Below are 15,707 nucleotides of genomic sequence, written 5' to 3'. Positions count from 1 at the left end.
TAATGTAACTGCCTAACAACAGCTTCTGATTAAATTGACAAAAAGTCCGCGATATCATCGATTGAAGGTATCAAAAGCCGTTCTTCCTCCTCTGCTGTAATTAATGTGCGGATGAAGCGTCTGAGTAGGATGATTGTAACTTTAAAATCGGGATGTGCGCGGACGCACTTCCCGGCTACCAAAAATTGCGCATACGAGTTATCCACATGAGGGATAATCGCAGGGGTCAACCCAACCGAAGTGCAATGGAAGAGCCTCGCCCTGGGGGAACCGCCTTCGTGATCACGGTAACCCCTATGCCAGGTAAGTATGCTTTGGCCACGTCTCGCCGGCCCACCCCATTGCACGGCTACATGCTCCGCTAGCGATGCTTTGCGTCAGCAAACAATAGAGCTTCATTCAACCCATCGCTTCCCGTAATGAATGTCCTAAGAAGGGGGTTGTATTTTATTACTGGACGGTACACTAATTTCTGGAAATGCCGTTTACTTTGATGAGATGGACACTCAAATTGTTTCAATGTTTGCTAGGTAAATTCAGTATCGTACCGTCGCTGCCTGGTACAAGATGAGATTGACATTCCCAGCATAAAATCCTTTCATATGAGATGGAACGGATAAATTGAACAAGAAAATCGAGGGTGCGGTTGAGAGAACTGTTGTAGGGTTCTATGCAACAGAGGAAAAAGTGCGTGGATGTAACCCTATTCTTGACAACCAAAACAAGCCCCGTTTGTTGACAGCGAGATTACCAAGAAGCTACAGCCAAGAAGCTTTTGAGAACGCGGAATTCATTCAGCTCTGCATGAATGATTTATCAGTTTTTAATCACTTCTTCTGCATCCACCACTCGGAAAGCGTAATACAAGTGTTTTTTTTTCTTCCTTGGAACAACCGTCTTATGTTGCAGGAAAAAATCGGTACTGAAGTTGCCTTCCCAGTGCGTGCCGGCTTCAGTATCGATATGTAGGCTAAGAAATGATTTATGTTATTCGGCATCCTCAATATATGCGCTATTTCCAGGATTAGTCTGCAACGTTAAAACCGACATGCTATTAATGAAAAGTAAAACCCCTTCGTAGGACATTCGTTATGGGAAGCGATGGGTTGAATGAAGCTCTATTGTTTGCTGACGCAAAGCATCGCTAGCGGAGCATGTGGCCGTGCAATGGGGTGGGCCGGCGAGACGTGGCCAAAGCATACTTACCTGGCATAGGGGTTACCGTGATCACGAAGGCGGTTCCCCCAGGGCGAGGCTCTTCCATTGCACTTCGGTTGGGTTGACCCCTGCGATTATCCCTCATGTGGATAACTCGTATGCGCAATTTTTGGTAGCCGGGAAGTGCGTCCGCGCACATCCCGATTTTATCTAATAACAAACTAACTTACCAAGTCAAATGAAATGATTGTCTGCATATTACCAAGATTTAAGAGATCAGCAGTACACGTTGGGCGTATTATCTGTGAATTAAACAATGTCAGGTAGTATAACAATGTTGAATTCTTTACCAGATAGCCCAAAAGGATCGGGAGCATTTTCGGTACAGAGTTTATCTGGTTAACACTCCCTGGTAAATGTTCCATATTCAAAATAAACATCAACTTCTAGTATTAAAATACATACGTTGATCTGTCATCTTCATCTTCAATTTTTGCACGTACAAAGCTGAAGGGCCAAAACAATCCGTGGAAATCGATTCGGGTAATCGACGTTCTACTTGCATGCGGAAGACGTGTTTAAAAAGTTGCGGCATCCAACTTTGCTACGTTTTATCGTAGCATTGAAACGTACTGAAATACAATTACCTCCTCGCTCGCTAAACTGGAAGTTATTGAACTTTGCGCTAGTTCTCGTCAATGTCGTTCTTTTCAGGTTCCTGATGAAAGACAGTCGTCTCACGTCTATTATATTAGTTAAGACAATTGGAACGTGCTCTTTGCCACGCATCGGAATGTTGTTTTCGTCTGACGTTCGTCAAGCAGGCAGTCGAATTGGTAATTCAATTACGATGAAATATGTTGGCCGCTCTCACCTTTACTCTTATTAAATTCGTCACAAGTAGGCGGTTCCGATTGGTTAATTTACTCAGGGGGCTTCACTTTACGAGTGTGAGGTCTTATTGATTAGTCGTCGCATGTCACTGCAACTCAGGAGAGGTCCTTCCTACCGTGCCAGAGTCAAGCCTAGTTCACGGTCGGGATGTGTGACTCTTGGGCCAGAACCTGAACTCCACGCTTCTATTTTATCTCTGCTGTGAATGGATTAGGCGCCTCTTTCGAAGCTTGCAAAAATTGCCATAGCGGACGGTATTTCACGTCCCCAAGGCGGGGTATTGGTATTAGTTTTCAACTAGCAATAATCGCACCTCGGTTGTACCTCATTGGTTACGATATCGCCACTGCGCAAAGCTAACCCGAACTTCGCACGCACTGGACCCCACTTGCTACGCGGCCTGTTTACGCTAGCGACACACAACTTGCTGCATCCGTACGCATCTTTTCCGTACGCAACTCGCGCCCAGACATTCATTCTTCATTCCTCAAACCTGTTTGTTTGATGCTTGACTCACTCTCGCTTCCTGTGTCATGCACGCCCAGTGACTCCTTTCGTAGGAATTGTTAGTGCAAAGCGTATTATGTGCTGTTGTTGGCATTGTTTGATGCTCGTTCTCCGGTTCCCCGAACTTTGTTTTTCGTGCATTCTTTTGACATATCGGAAAGCTCTACAACTGTGCTTCGCTAACAGCCTGTTGTAGGGCTTCATGGTATTAAAAAACGGGCTGTATTTGAGCATAAATGTTTGGTAAAACTTATTTCTGTTGCCAGTTTAAACACGAAACACCGCTAGATGAAATAGGACATGTTGATGAGTTGCATGAGAGTTCTTTGTCGCCTGCCTTCCTTTAGCTGTGAGCCAATGCGATGCAATTGTTCAAAATATTTTCAATTAGGGAGAGTTTCAATGGTCAATTGAATTAACACAAAAGTTTGCGTCCCGAACGGAAAACGGTAATCGAACGTATTGTTGATTGATGGTTTAATTGATTTTGACCTCGAATGGGCAATGATAAGCAGTTCAAGAATGCTTTCCGTTCCGTTGTTTTGTGTCGCGGTATTGTAGACATTGTGCTCTTTTGCTAAGATAATAATAAACATTTTTGATCAAACTTTAATATAAATGTTTTAAGTGCATGGACATCTTTTCAATTTATTGCAATGAATACGAAAAAAAAGAAAAAAATTCAACAAAATTCCAATAATATTATCATATGTTTATACCTCATGACTTGAAAATTTAACCGTTACGCCATAATGGACAATGGGATTTTAGCTGATCATAATATGAACAATAATCATTTCGATATTTATTATTGCAATGTGCTAGCTGGTAGTCGTAAATATTTGGGGTTAATTTTGAACAACTTCCTGTTACTTTACTTTTACTTTACTTTTATTTATGGTGGTTTACTTTTACCACCATATATTTAGGAATTCAGTTACGCTCAATTTTATCACGGAACTATGGGAGAGTTCGCTTCAGTCATAATGAACAACGGGATGTGGCCGATTTCGTCATAATACGGAGCCGACAGTTGAAAATCGCTAGCGAAGTCAATTGTCTGCCGAAACGATAGTGAAGGCTGCTCGACCAGCACGGTACGGTGCGTACAGGCTTACGGAAAGGCCGCTGCTGACCAATTCGTGTGTCCAAGCATCGCCTTTTTTTGGCAAATAAATCCTACTCGTGAAATTCGAGGTTGGTGCTCCCCTGTGCAGTGAGTGAGTGAGAATTGTAAGCAAACGGTGAAAATTGCAAACGGCGTATTGTGCTTATTCACCGTGCAGAAATACTCAGAATCCGTTGTATTTGTGTTTGTTTTTCACAAGCCTGTAGAAATGGTGTGTGAATATCGCAAGGTAGACAACCCGCTAGCAGGATACACCATTCCAGAGCAAGCAGACAGGCAAGCAGCATCATCTCGCCAGATCGACGTCAATTCCACGTCGTCGTCAGTCCGTCGCCATCGCAGTCAGTCGTGTTTGTGGCGTGAAGGCGTAAAAGTGTTTCTGATGGTCGAAGATTTCCCGTGCTGGAAAGCACCATCGGCACGAGAAGTAATTGCAGCAAACGGGAGGAATTTTCCGTGCAGGGTTGTGTGACAAACCTCCGGTTCGCTGCCGGTCATTTGGTGTCGCACATCGTACATTTGTAAAACGGCGTACAAAAAAAAAAAGACAGGAGCGTGTGTGGAAGATGAGCAGCAGACAGCACTCACGATGAATCGACAAAAAAAACCCTCACCGTATGCGTGTGTGTGTGTGCTTGTGTGTAGAGTCCTTCAATGCCTGCAAAATGCGTGTTAGACAAGCAACGTGTCTCTGCTTCGCTATGCATGTGTGTGCATGTGTGTGCGCGCGTGTGTGTACACGGAATACTTTTCGGCGGAGTAAATTAGCTACTGTTGGAGGCTAATATAGTGATGATGTGTATAGTGTGGCCATACACATGTATAATGCTCATAATATCGCCGCAATACATACGCACGGCAAGGTTAGGCAAAAAATGCGTATCGTCATTTTTCTTTTATCAACGACGCAAAACAGGCGGAACAAATAAGCGGATTGTGTAAATCATAGTGTGCGTGCAGGGCCGTGTGTCTTCGATTATAAAGACACGGGCACAGGCGTTGCACAGGAGGGGAAAAGAGAAGAAAAAAAGATGGACTCCGCTGCGTCTTTCGTTTGTGCGTGCACGTCCGTGTGTTTGTGAAGTCTTGCTTTTTTTTTGGTTCTTCAACGTACTTCTGGGGCTGTGTGTACGCATTACTGCCGTTATTGTGTTGTTTTCCTTTCGGCAGCTTCGGAATTCTAATTTCGATCACTTGGGTGGCCGTATTTTTTTAATTGTTTCGTTGTTTTGATTATAGTTGGCATTGCGCGAAATCTCAGAGTGTTTTTTTGCGATGGTTTTTTTCTGGTTATGCACCTGAAACTGTTTTTTTGAGCTGATGAGCACAAAACTCCGATTTCCGGATTCGGTGGAGATAAAGAAAAGGCATACTGTGCTAGGCAGGGATGGAAGCAAAGATGACGGTTGTGTGCTACTGTTGTTTTCGTCCGAACGGTGTGCATAAAGGTGAGAGTGTAGTGTACACGGGTATACGTTACGATGAGTATTTTTATCAATGGAACCGTGGCTCCGATCGTTGGTGTCACCCGCGCATGTGTGTTGGTTAAATGAGTCGCCCAAGTGTGAGTGTTTTTGGGTGTATGCGTGCGTGCGTGCGTGTGTGTGTGTGTGTGTAAAATTTCACTGTTCTCTCTCCCTCTCATGCTCTCTCTCTTTCTCTCATGTTTTGTCAGCCTCTCGCTCTCTTTCTCCATGTTGAGCGGGATCATGAATGGCTGTACAGAAATTCCGTCTACTACGGTGCGAGGACCGTCGTGCGGTTGGGCGTAGAATTTTCGTAGTACGTTTTAGATCTATGACGCCAACGCTCGATATAGTATTGTGGCCTTGTGAAACACACAGCAAAGGATGTGTGCAACGGCGTCAATGTGGCAAAATACAGCGAGCGAAAAAAGCTGTCTGGACAGGTTGATGCAGAGAATAATTATCAACCGAAATCAATCGCGGCTCCGGAACGGAAATATTTATTCGCAGCAGATGAAAACAACAGTGCATTTGTGGTGTGGTTTGTAATACGTCGCAGCAACCCGAAGCTGGATCCGGTTGTGTGAAAAGCAACGGTTTTGTGCGATGCGTAGTGTGCCTGTGCGTGTAGTGGTGTGGTGTAGCAACGGAAAGCGTGAACTGTACGCACACGATGGTGGCGTGGTGTGTGCGGTGTCCAATGTTTTGGGCGCGCAAAGCAAAACAAATCATTAAGGAGTCTTCCTATACGCTGCTGGTTGTGTTGTGAGGGAGGTTTAACTCCAAGTGAAATGTTTTCACTTGGCGTATCTTAAATGGCGGCATAGTTCTAGCACAAAATAATACTCAACAGGAGGGGATGTTAGATTAGATGCTACATCCGTCTGGTAGAGCAATTGATAAGATGAAGCACGAACTTCCCATAGATAGTTTGGTTTGCTTTCACACGAGATGAGCACAATCGCAGTTCCGGCAGCATCAGTAACAAAAATGAAAAGGGCACTCGGTCATTTTGAACGTTCGAGACGTGTTTGGCACACAGCGGCGAACTATTTTTATAAATACGCAATAGAAGTGAACAGTGTGTTTTTGTCTTTTTCTTTTTCTTCCCCCTTCCACCCTTACACCATCTCTCTCTCTCTCTCTCTCACTCTGTTTTCGTCTGGCTAATTTTATAACCTCCAAATGGAAAAGATAAACATGCAAAAACCGTCGTATATACACATTAGTAATATTGGAATGCTGATTATTTGTCGACGAAAACGCCCGATAAGCTATTTTCAATAGCATGAACTCATCCCCACAAAACAGTTTTATCTCGAAAACTGTGGGAGTAGTGTTTGGTTTTTGGAACTGCAAGATAAACCAGCTGTAAGGACAGCGTCACGTTCGCTGGTCAAGTTGGCAGTGACGGCGAACTAATGTTGCAAGTGTGCCGTGCCGTGCGTTTCCGGGTGGTGCAATTTGTTTCCAGCCTGCTAGGGACGTGACATATTGCCGTAACGGAAGTATTTTCCGGTCCGCCCCAGAGGATGTCCAATTTGGTATCTTTTGTTTTTCTATCTCCGTGTTTTGTTCTTCTAATGCTTGAGGAAGCTTTACTTATCGATTGGATATTGTCAATATCAGCGAGCTATCTCGCTATCTCGATTGGAGTTAACTCGCGATTCGATTCTTCATGGCGACCTTTAACTCTTTAACTTTAACTAATTGAAATCTTGAAGAGTGAGTTTAGGAGTTAAATCTTCATTCTAACTCTTTCACTCGGATTTAAATCCTTGAAAAGAATTAAATTTCCCATCTCCAGTTAAATCAATAGCTTACATCAGAACGCAAGGTGTACTAAACAGAGGTGATCATCTGAAGAATTAAGGTTTGCTATAACATTACTTGTCTTTATAACAGATTAATGTGTGCAATGGGGTTGGTTTGTTTGATAAAATAGAAATTCTCTCGAAGCTTTAGGTTTCAGTAATAGCTAGCACAAATTTTAAATCAATAAACCGATAAATAACGAACGATAATAAGCACAAACAGTTAATGGTAAATCGCCTACCTACCTAAATGGCGCTCTGATGCGAAGGGTAGGAATGTTTTAGGGATTATTCTCAACCAGAGGATCTAATCCCATAGTGTCGAGGCATAGCCGACGAGATGCAAAGCCATTCAACATCAGTTGAGTTTGTACTACGTTCGTTATCACAAACCTAAATGTTTGTAACTACCATTAAGATCTCTGTCGGTGTCCAATTAATAATACATACCCCTCACCTGAATAAAATTGATCTGCGGCCATATTGCTGTTTGTCTTCAATTTTCACATTAAAATAATGTTTGATATTTGCGATAAATTCTCTAACGAACATCGTCCATTGATCCTGTTCTGCTCGCAACGGGGCAATTTCAGCAAACCATTTTACACACTCACGGCATGATTAATCGGTCCCCGTTTGTAGCGTCTCGCAAAACAATCGGTCACAACATTCGTCGTGCTGTGTGGTATGATTGGAAGCAAAACTGAAAAACCGCGCACCGACATACTTGGGACTCAATTTTCTTATCAGCTGGCCCGCCCGCTGTGTAAATCGAAGCCAATGTAACCGTTTTTCCCGACCGCCCGAAGCAAGCATTAGATGTCGGTATTGCTGTTGTTGTTTTATTTTGTGTTGGTAAAATAGGCTCCCATACCGATAAGAGCGAACACAGCGAGAAAAGCAACCCTTATGGTAAGGGTTGCTGGCAAGGTGAAGATAGTGGAGTAGGCCATTGGCGTTTTTTGTTGTGTGGCGAGAGTGTGCTTTGTAATTTGCCTTTTCTTTAACGGCAGAATAGTGACCACTCCGTGGACATCCGTGTGATCGCTAACGTAGGTGTGTGTTACCGTCATACGAGTATAGATAAAGCATTGTTTTGATATCACTTTGTCACCAGTCCGGAAGGGCGGAGCGGTGGCGGTAAAGCTCCGTAAAGCCCTGAAGCTCAGCCGCCCGTAAGCTCGACCCTGCGGCCTGCGGCACTACGCATGATCATTCTTATGTCATGTGGCGGGGTTGCGTTATGATAGCGGATCGTAGTGTGTCAGCTCTCGATCAAGAATGGCGCTTGCGCCACCTTAACCGGAAGTGTTACAAAAGGGTGCCGTTGTTATATTTTTGATGCCGCGCTCTAATAGGGAAGGTAGGGGAAGAAGGGTAATGGGAAGGGGGAAAGAGAGGGTTTACGCAACTGAAACCACCGCACCGAAAAAAAAAGAACGTAACGGACCGGGGAGACCAGAAGGAGCAGTGGATGTTTCCGCAATGTGGAACCGGACCAGGGAGCAACTATCGCAACATATCTAGGTCGGGAGTCGGGGATGGGGGATGGGATGGGGTGGGTTGATAATGCATTGCATTGGTTGATGGTGGTTTGCCGATGTGTGATAATATGATGCGTGACAGTGGCTAAATCGCACCAACGGACACGGTTGGCCGTTGGTATAGGGTGCGGAAGGAGCCCGAGATCCAACTTCCATGCTGTCTTCTTCTGCTAATCATGTTTTCGCAATTCCTTCGTTCAAATATATGAAGTGTTGTTTGTTTGTTGCTGTTGTTGCTTTTGCGCAAGCAGCACAGGCGGCTTGACGTGCAGGTGACGTATGGTGTTTTGTTGACCGTGGCGCAATCTTCTGACTTTAGCGTGACGCAGAAGCAGCGACTGGCGGCACTGACTGGCTGGTTCCGGGTGGAGCTGCTTGAAAAAAAAAAACAACCGGGTGCCGGTGGCAAGGAGAGGAGGTTGGCAGAGTTTTGGTGGTATGTGTCTCGAATGGTAATACAGCAACACGGGCATACAGACACGCACGCTAATCGTTGTAGCATGACGTGTACCGTTGGAAATGTTGTGCGGGATTGGACATTGAAATGGCGCCCAGGGTGATCGTTGTGAGTTTACAGGAAATGCCAGATGATATTTGTCCGACAATGAGAGTATTTTTGTAGTACCGGACAGAGTCATGTCGCTGTGTGCTTTCTTTTTTTGCTTGTCTACATCGACCTAAATTGCCTCTCTCTCTCTCGCTCGCTCGCTCTCTCCCTCTTTCTCTCTGTCCCTCTTTATTTATCAATGTTTTCTATTTCTTCATTCAGCTCAACACACATCCACTACACCAATCTCCCGCATTCTTTTCCTGTTGTTTGTTGGACGTACAAATTGGAGCCCTGGCTCACAATGGAGGGTGGCAGGAGGGAGATGTACGTTAAATTATGGGAACACATACAATGACGTCATAGTCCACATGAAGCTAAACAGCAAAACAACCTCGCGCACAGGCGCCTGGCGCCGCAGTCTTAGCGATAATAATCGTATCATTGTGTAATAAAGATTGCACATGCAGGCAGGAGTCGGTTTGGGCCACACACTAGCGCCCGACGGAAATTCCTAACACCCGCTGGGTTCAGGGTAGTAGAAGGATATGACACTGGAGCTATGCGTGGCATATTGTTTTTTTGCGTTGGGAATTATCAATTATCAACGCCAATTATTACCGCGCATGACGAACATTCGCGCAATACAACACAATCGGCAATGTCCATTCCGTGCAATATCGTGGCGTTATGGCACAGGGCAAAGTGTAGATGTTCTGATATGGTGTGTCGTTGTGAGGAATTAGCTGTTAAAAGCATCAAGCATTTTAACGTCGATTTAGCGCAACTCTCCAACACTGGAAACTCCTTTCACTATTGATGTAGCTGCTTGATTAGTATGAATGGTGCGTCGAAGGGAAGAATAGAGCAAACCCATTCGTCCATTGACGGCTAATGAGCGCAGGAAGCGATCGGGGGCCAGTACACACTGTTCGGTTGGGTTTCAATTGCTCCTGTTCATTTCAAATAATGTGTCTTTTTCATCACGTGTACGCCCGTTAACGAGATGTTATATTAAACAATAACCTTTAATGCATTTGTTTGTTGGAACTCGTGTTTTTTTAGCTGTTCAGTAAGGTCGAATTATAGAAGACAGTTTGGCCTGATATTGAACGACCAGAAGGTGCTCAGCTCTGTGACACCTGTGGGGATTTTGTTAAAAAAAACAATAATGAAAGTGCTAGGAAAGGCCATTATTGAGCTATAAATTTATTGAAGTTAACAATTTATTGCTTACTCAGCGGCGTATGTAATTGGCGGAAGGACCTGGATGCTCTGGAGGATCCAGAAGGATTGGCTATTGTAATTGTCGGAAGGTGCATTGTGTCATGGCCCAATCGTCTCGAAATGAACTTTTGTAGTTTGAGTGAATGAACGGAATGAAATGCTACTTAAAAACTCTTCGTATTATACAAACAGTTTTCATCTTCAAAATGACCACATGGCACTACATCGAATCATGCCAACTTTACACTTAACCCTGTTAACCCGGGCAGCCAGACAGTTTGAAGGCTTATAGCTTTTGTAAACGTAATCCAATATATTAAAATATTAATATTAAAACACACACACACACACATTTTCCAAGTTTTGAATAGCTTGGATGTACGACAGTTAACTTATGCGATATTACTATGATTTTATTTTCAGAATGAAGTTAAAAGTTTGCGAACGAAACAGTGAAATCAGTTCATATGGAGGAGACAAAACATAAACCATAATACCGTGTTAAAGTGAATAGTGATGCCGGAGTGTGAATCATAAGAAATATAGTGAATAACAATTGCACGAGTGCACGGTGCGGGTGGTGTTTTTTTTTATTAATGGATACTGCTAAAAATGAATAAGGTGTGAATATTGTTCTACAGTGTGTTTGAAAAAATCGTTACAGTGTTTTTTTTTTTTGGCAGTTGTACCACGTGCAGTGTCATTTTTGTTACCCACACTGTAAGACCGACGACCGGTGGAAAGAAGAGTGTGCGTGGTGTGGATGCGTTCGGAAATTGATGACAACACCGCTGCTTTTGTGGAAGCCTTTATCACTGTAGTGCCCATGTGAGACACAAGGTTGCGGCACACCATTGCCAGAAGGGTTTTCGGGTTTCAAGTGGATAAACAAGCCGTCAATTAATTCGTCGAAAGGCGGCGCGCCCTGACGCCGGGGCTGGCCAGTGCATTTGATTCCGATCACGCTCGTTTACTATCCCGTGGTGAAACAAAAATAGAAATATCAGTGGCACACGATACAGTAGCAGCAGCAGCCGCCGAATGTGCGTGTTCCAATTGAAAATCGAATTATTATTGAGGTAAGTTTTATGCCGATGCGCTGTGATGCGGGTTGCGCAGGGGTAAACTAACATTTAAAGCGAGACAGCGGGAATGGAGTGAAAGAGAAACCCGATGGGTGGTGAGCGAAAAATATTGCATCGAAATGCAAACAGCGCAAAGGAAGTTTCGCACAAACAATACCCCTTGATGAGGGTGCAGTGTGGGAGCGTAATTAGGAGTGAATTTTCGTCGTCGCCTACCCTGATTTGGAACAGTGGGTACCATTCCGGGTCCTGTTCGCAAACCAAATTCGACAAATGTTTTTAGTGAAACAATCGCAACAAAACTGCGAGGTGCGATGCCTTTCGGCAGTCGAAGCGCAATGCCGAACATCTTCCGAAATGTAATGCTGGCTTACTTTCACAACGTTGTTTCATGCATTTGTTGCGCTCTCCGGGGGGGTGTTTTGTTCTCGCGCACCGCGTTTGCTGCTCGCTCAGTAGCAGCATAAACGCTCTCGCGCTGTTATTGGAATTGTAACCCGCCCAGGGTTTCGTGCCGTTCGGTGCGTTCCCTGCTGCACGAAGAAGAGCGTATGGACAAGGAGCCGTGTGTATATGTATGTGTGTGTGTGTGTGGCCGTGTGTACAGTGCGAGGTCGTTGACACCGGTGTGTACGGTCGATTGACGCCGGCTCAGAGTTTCGTTTCTCGCAGCGAACGAACGGACGGAATGAACGCCACATCCATTCCGCGCCCAGTGTATAGCGTGTGCGCCACACAGACCTTTTTTGCCCTTTTAGTTCTTCTCTCCCCTACCCCTACGCTGATTCGATTCTTCCCCTCGCGCTGAAACATTTACACACACACACATATACATATATATATGTATACGCACGTAAACATAGCATTTTTGTGCTAGGAAAGAATTCGGATGCCGTGTTCCGGTGGATAGGGGAGGGATACGCGAGTGGGCCGTGTGCGTGTGCTGTGTCTGTGCCGTACGGTACGTTTGTAGACGAGTTTGTTAAAGGTATCAGCCACAATTGGCCCTTTTTCTTCCTCGTCCCGCTGAACAAAAGCGGTACACAGTTTGCTTTAAAGCACATAAATCATAGCTGCTATGGCGGGTTGTTGATCCTGTCCGCGTTTACGCTTCTTTACATTATATTGAAATGTATAAACTACATTTATTGCCATTAGACCGGTGTGGGCTCGCTGGTGCAATACTTTACGATGGAAATGCTCTTATAATTACTAAACCAGATTTAGGTTCTCAAGTCCTGGATGCACCCGGATGGTCGCCATAGACGAGATTCGATCCACATCCTTGCGAGTGTAGCTGTACCGCACGTCTCAGCACGTGACCGTGGTATTCGACCATTGTTATCATGAAGTTCATTCGACGAAAGTTCATTCGAGGTGATCTTGAGCAGAGTTTGGAGTAGTTGCGTCGAAGATTATTTCTTATTTTCATCCTTCAACAAGAATTACTTAATCGTATGGTAACGCGGTCTTATGGAGTTTTTCCTAAAAAAAGTTCCTAAAACTATACTGCTCTTAGAAATTAATGTGATTTAAATGAAACGTACACCCATTGATTTATTTAACCCAGTAGAGCTGGAGTTAGTTTTTCCGACCATTGGAGTTGATGTGCCCCGTTGGACCCCGAGGATTGGTGCGATTTGATTTTAATTACAGACAATTTTTGTAAATTCTAAATTAAATTCACATGAATTGGTGTAATTCATAGAAAATAATTTGCAAATCGAAACAACAAACCAGCCCCGATGGGGTTGTGTATGGTTTGGATTTTTTCATCAGGTGGCCGCAAAATAAAACCTAAAAGCACGGGATCAATGGGTGGAAAACCCGTAGCATAATAAAGTCTCGCCACACACACACCACCAACAGCACGGGCCCGTAAGGAGGAAATTTAAAAGAGCACTACAACGAAAAATGAAGGAATGCATTATCGCTGCTGTCGGTACAAAAAAAAAAACACGAACTGCAGTTTGTACAAACAAAGTGAGCGATACCCGGCAAAAATAGAAAAACAAAACGTGCCGGGACAGAAAATGCAACCGCTGCGTAAATTGAGCCGACTTCGCTGCGGTGCTGATGCAGGGATGAGAAGCCAGACCCAGTAGAAAAGGAGCGACAGACAGCAAGCATATGTATTTGTTTCGCGTTCATGCGTGCAGCTCGCGCTCCTGCTCACTCTCCCGGCAGTACGGAGGGGTGTGAGAAACAGAACGGGGGGTGTGAGAGAGAGAGAGTGAGCGAAAGCGTGCGAGATAGAGAGGCAGATAGTAAAAGAGAACAGCTACTCCCTGGAATGTGAAGTATTTGTTTATGTTTACTGCAAATTTTACAGGACTGTCAGTCCCAGACCCGTAATTCTGTACGGGGAAAACGACCCACCCACCGCGTCTCTCCGTTGTTTAAGCGCGCAAGAGCACACGTCGTCGAGACGTTGCGTGTTCTTTTTGTTTTTGCGTGAAATGCGCCGATGGTCGCCCAAACCCTTGATGGTGATCTAAACAGGTCACATATCTGTCTGCGATGCATGCAGCCGCAGACCGACTGTGCCACTTCACCTTCGTCCGCTTTAGTCCGCTCTGCTGATGTTTTATATTTGTTTTATTCCGACGAGACTTTTCGTTGCGCTGCTGTTGTATAAACTGTCTAATTGACATGGATGTATTTTTTTTTAATGCAAATTCTAACATTATCGCTCCACTCTTAATCAGTCTGTTCCGTGTCATATACAAATTTGGAACGAATAGAACAAATTGAAACTCAAGTGTACAGTGTGTCATGGTCCTGAAAACTTGACGCGTTCATTAACTGTCACCGGATGAATGGGGACCCTTTTCCCCATTCATTGGCTGTCCGGTGTTATTCTGATGACATAGTCGGCGTAATGGATAGTGCGGTCGTCGCACAGATACTGCGAGATTTTTTTAAAAAACCTACTGTTTGCATTTTTCTTTTGGTGTTTTTGTCAGCATTAGAGTGAATCCATGCCTTTGGCTTGGCATTGGTTTCTGGCACAAGAAAAATAAGATGATAAATATTCATGTCGTTCCACCGATCTCGTGATCGATGATTTAGCGTTCGTGATGTTATGTATCTCGTCCCAACCTATCCGTCACGATGCTGGCATAACGCCGGGATTTTAGTGTAGATTTGTAGTTTTACTTACTAATACACCTCTCCAAGACTCAAACCCAACGGAAGAGACATGGGAGGTAGTAGTAGTAAAATGAGTTGGGCGCTGCGAGAGCTGTAGGATGGGCTCGATATGTGTACGGTGTGCTAGACTCGACATTCCTCTGCAGCAGGCCAAACACCGTTAAGCGGGCATCGCGTTTAACAAGTAAGCACAACTATTTCAAGACTAAAACCACGCTTGAGGATGAACAGCGAAAGGGTATTCTTCGGTGTTGTTTCATACTGGTGTTAATCAAATTGTAGCAATATTGTGCACTGAGGTGTGGAAATAATGGTCCCATTTTTTTTCCACCGCAGCACGCATTTACGATACCTCTGAGGGGAAGGTGGAAAGCGGGGAGGGCATTAGAATTTTTCCGTTCAACTATCTCGAAACCGCCACGGATGGTCGAAGAAAAGCAAACAGTAAATGGTGGCAAAGGGAAGGAAGAAATAATGGCGTTATCTGCGGTTTTTCTAGTTGCACGAAACGAAATGAACAACATTTAATTATGTAGTTAAATTTATGGAACAAATGTCTTGCTTCGTATTGTATTCGTTCCGATGTATTCTTCATTAATTAACGGAAGAATACATAATACGGTTTATGTGTTCAACTACAAGTGATAATTTAATTAATGGAAACCTCGTCCATAGTTTAGCTAGTCACGATCGATGCTTTGCTTTTATTGAATGAATAGTGTGAAGCAATTAGGAAAATCCGAATCCTTTCGGTTTGTGACGAAAAGCGGTTCGATTGCCAGTTTTCACTGCAAAATGAGGTCAACAATTGCATTTTGCTCCAGCGCAGCACAGTGTGTGAGTGTGTGTGTGTGCCCACGCATGCATTCCTGAGCGCTGAGATACACATTTCGATCGATAGCAGCTGCAGCGCGCAGTGCACGATGCTGCTACTCGCCGCACCACGACAATAACAGACGGACGAAGGGTTGTTTTGATGATGAGCAACAAAACCACACCGCGGTGAAGGGTGCGGAAAAGTACCGTAAGCGACTACGCTACTACTACGACGCGCTTATCGATCCGCTTTGACCGTCGTCGTCGGGTTTTCCCTCATTCGACGGTGAGAGAGAGAGAGAGAGAGAAAAAGTGGCGTCGCGTATTTATCCGACGAGTATTTGAGAGTGGCCGTTTCCCACCCAGC

At 44.5% G+C, this 15,707-nt stretch overlaps 3 non-coding genes across 3 annotated transcripts; 1 reads left to right on the top strand and 2 right to left on the bottom strand.

The window, feature by feature from the left end:
- Positions 1 to 147: 147 nt before the first annotated feature.
- Positions 148 to 311, bottom strand: LOC128710530 (U1 spliceosomal RNA). The gene has a single exon (XR_008409906.1). It is a non-coding gene; the product is annotated as a U1 spliceosomal RNA (small nuclear RNA).
- An 887-nt stretch (positions 312 to 1,198) lies between these two features.
- LOC128710528 (U1 spliceosomal RNA) lies at positions 1,199 to 1,362 on the top strand. The gene has a single exon (XR_008409904.1). It is a non-coding gene; the product is annotated as a U1 spliceosomal RNA (small nuclear RNA).
- A 907-nt stretch (positions 1,363 to 2,269) lies between these two features.
- LOC128710520 (U4 spliceosomal RNA) lies at positions 2,270 to 2,410 on the bottom strand. Its single transcript, XR_008409897.1, has one exon. It is a non-coding gene; the product is annotated as a U4 spliceosomal RNA (small nuclear RNA).
- Between the last annotated feature and the right edge of the window lie 13,297 nt (positions 2,411 to 15,707).

Source organism: Anopheles marshallii, chromosome 2 (genome assembly GCF_943734725.1).
Source record: "Anopheles marshallii chromosome 2, idAnoMarsDA_429_01, whole genome shotgun sequence".
Classification (NCBI taxonomy): Eukaryota; Metazoa; Arthropoda; class Insecta; order Diptera; family Culicidae; genus Anopheles; species Anopheles marshallii.
Note: the sequence above shows the minus strand (reverse complement) of the source record. Positions and strands in the feature narration are given on the sequence as shown.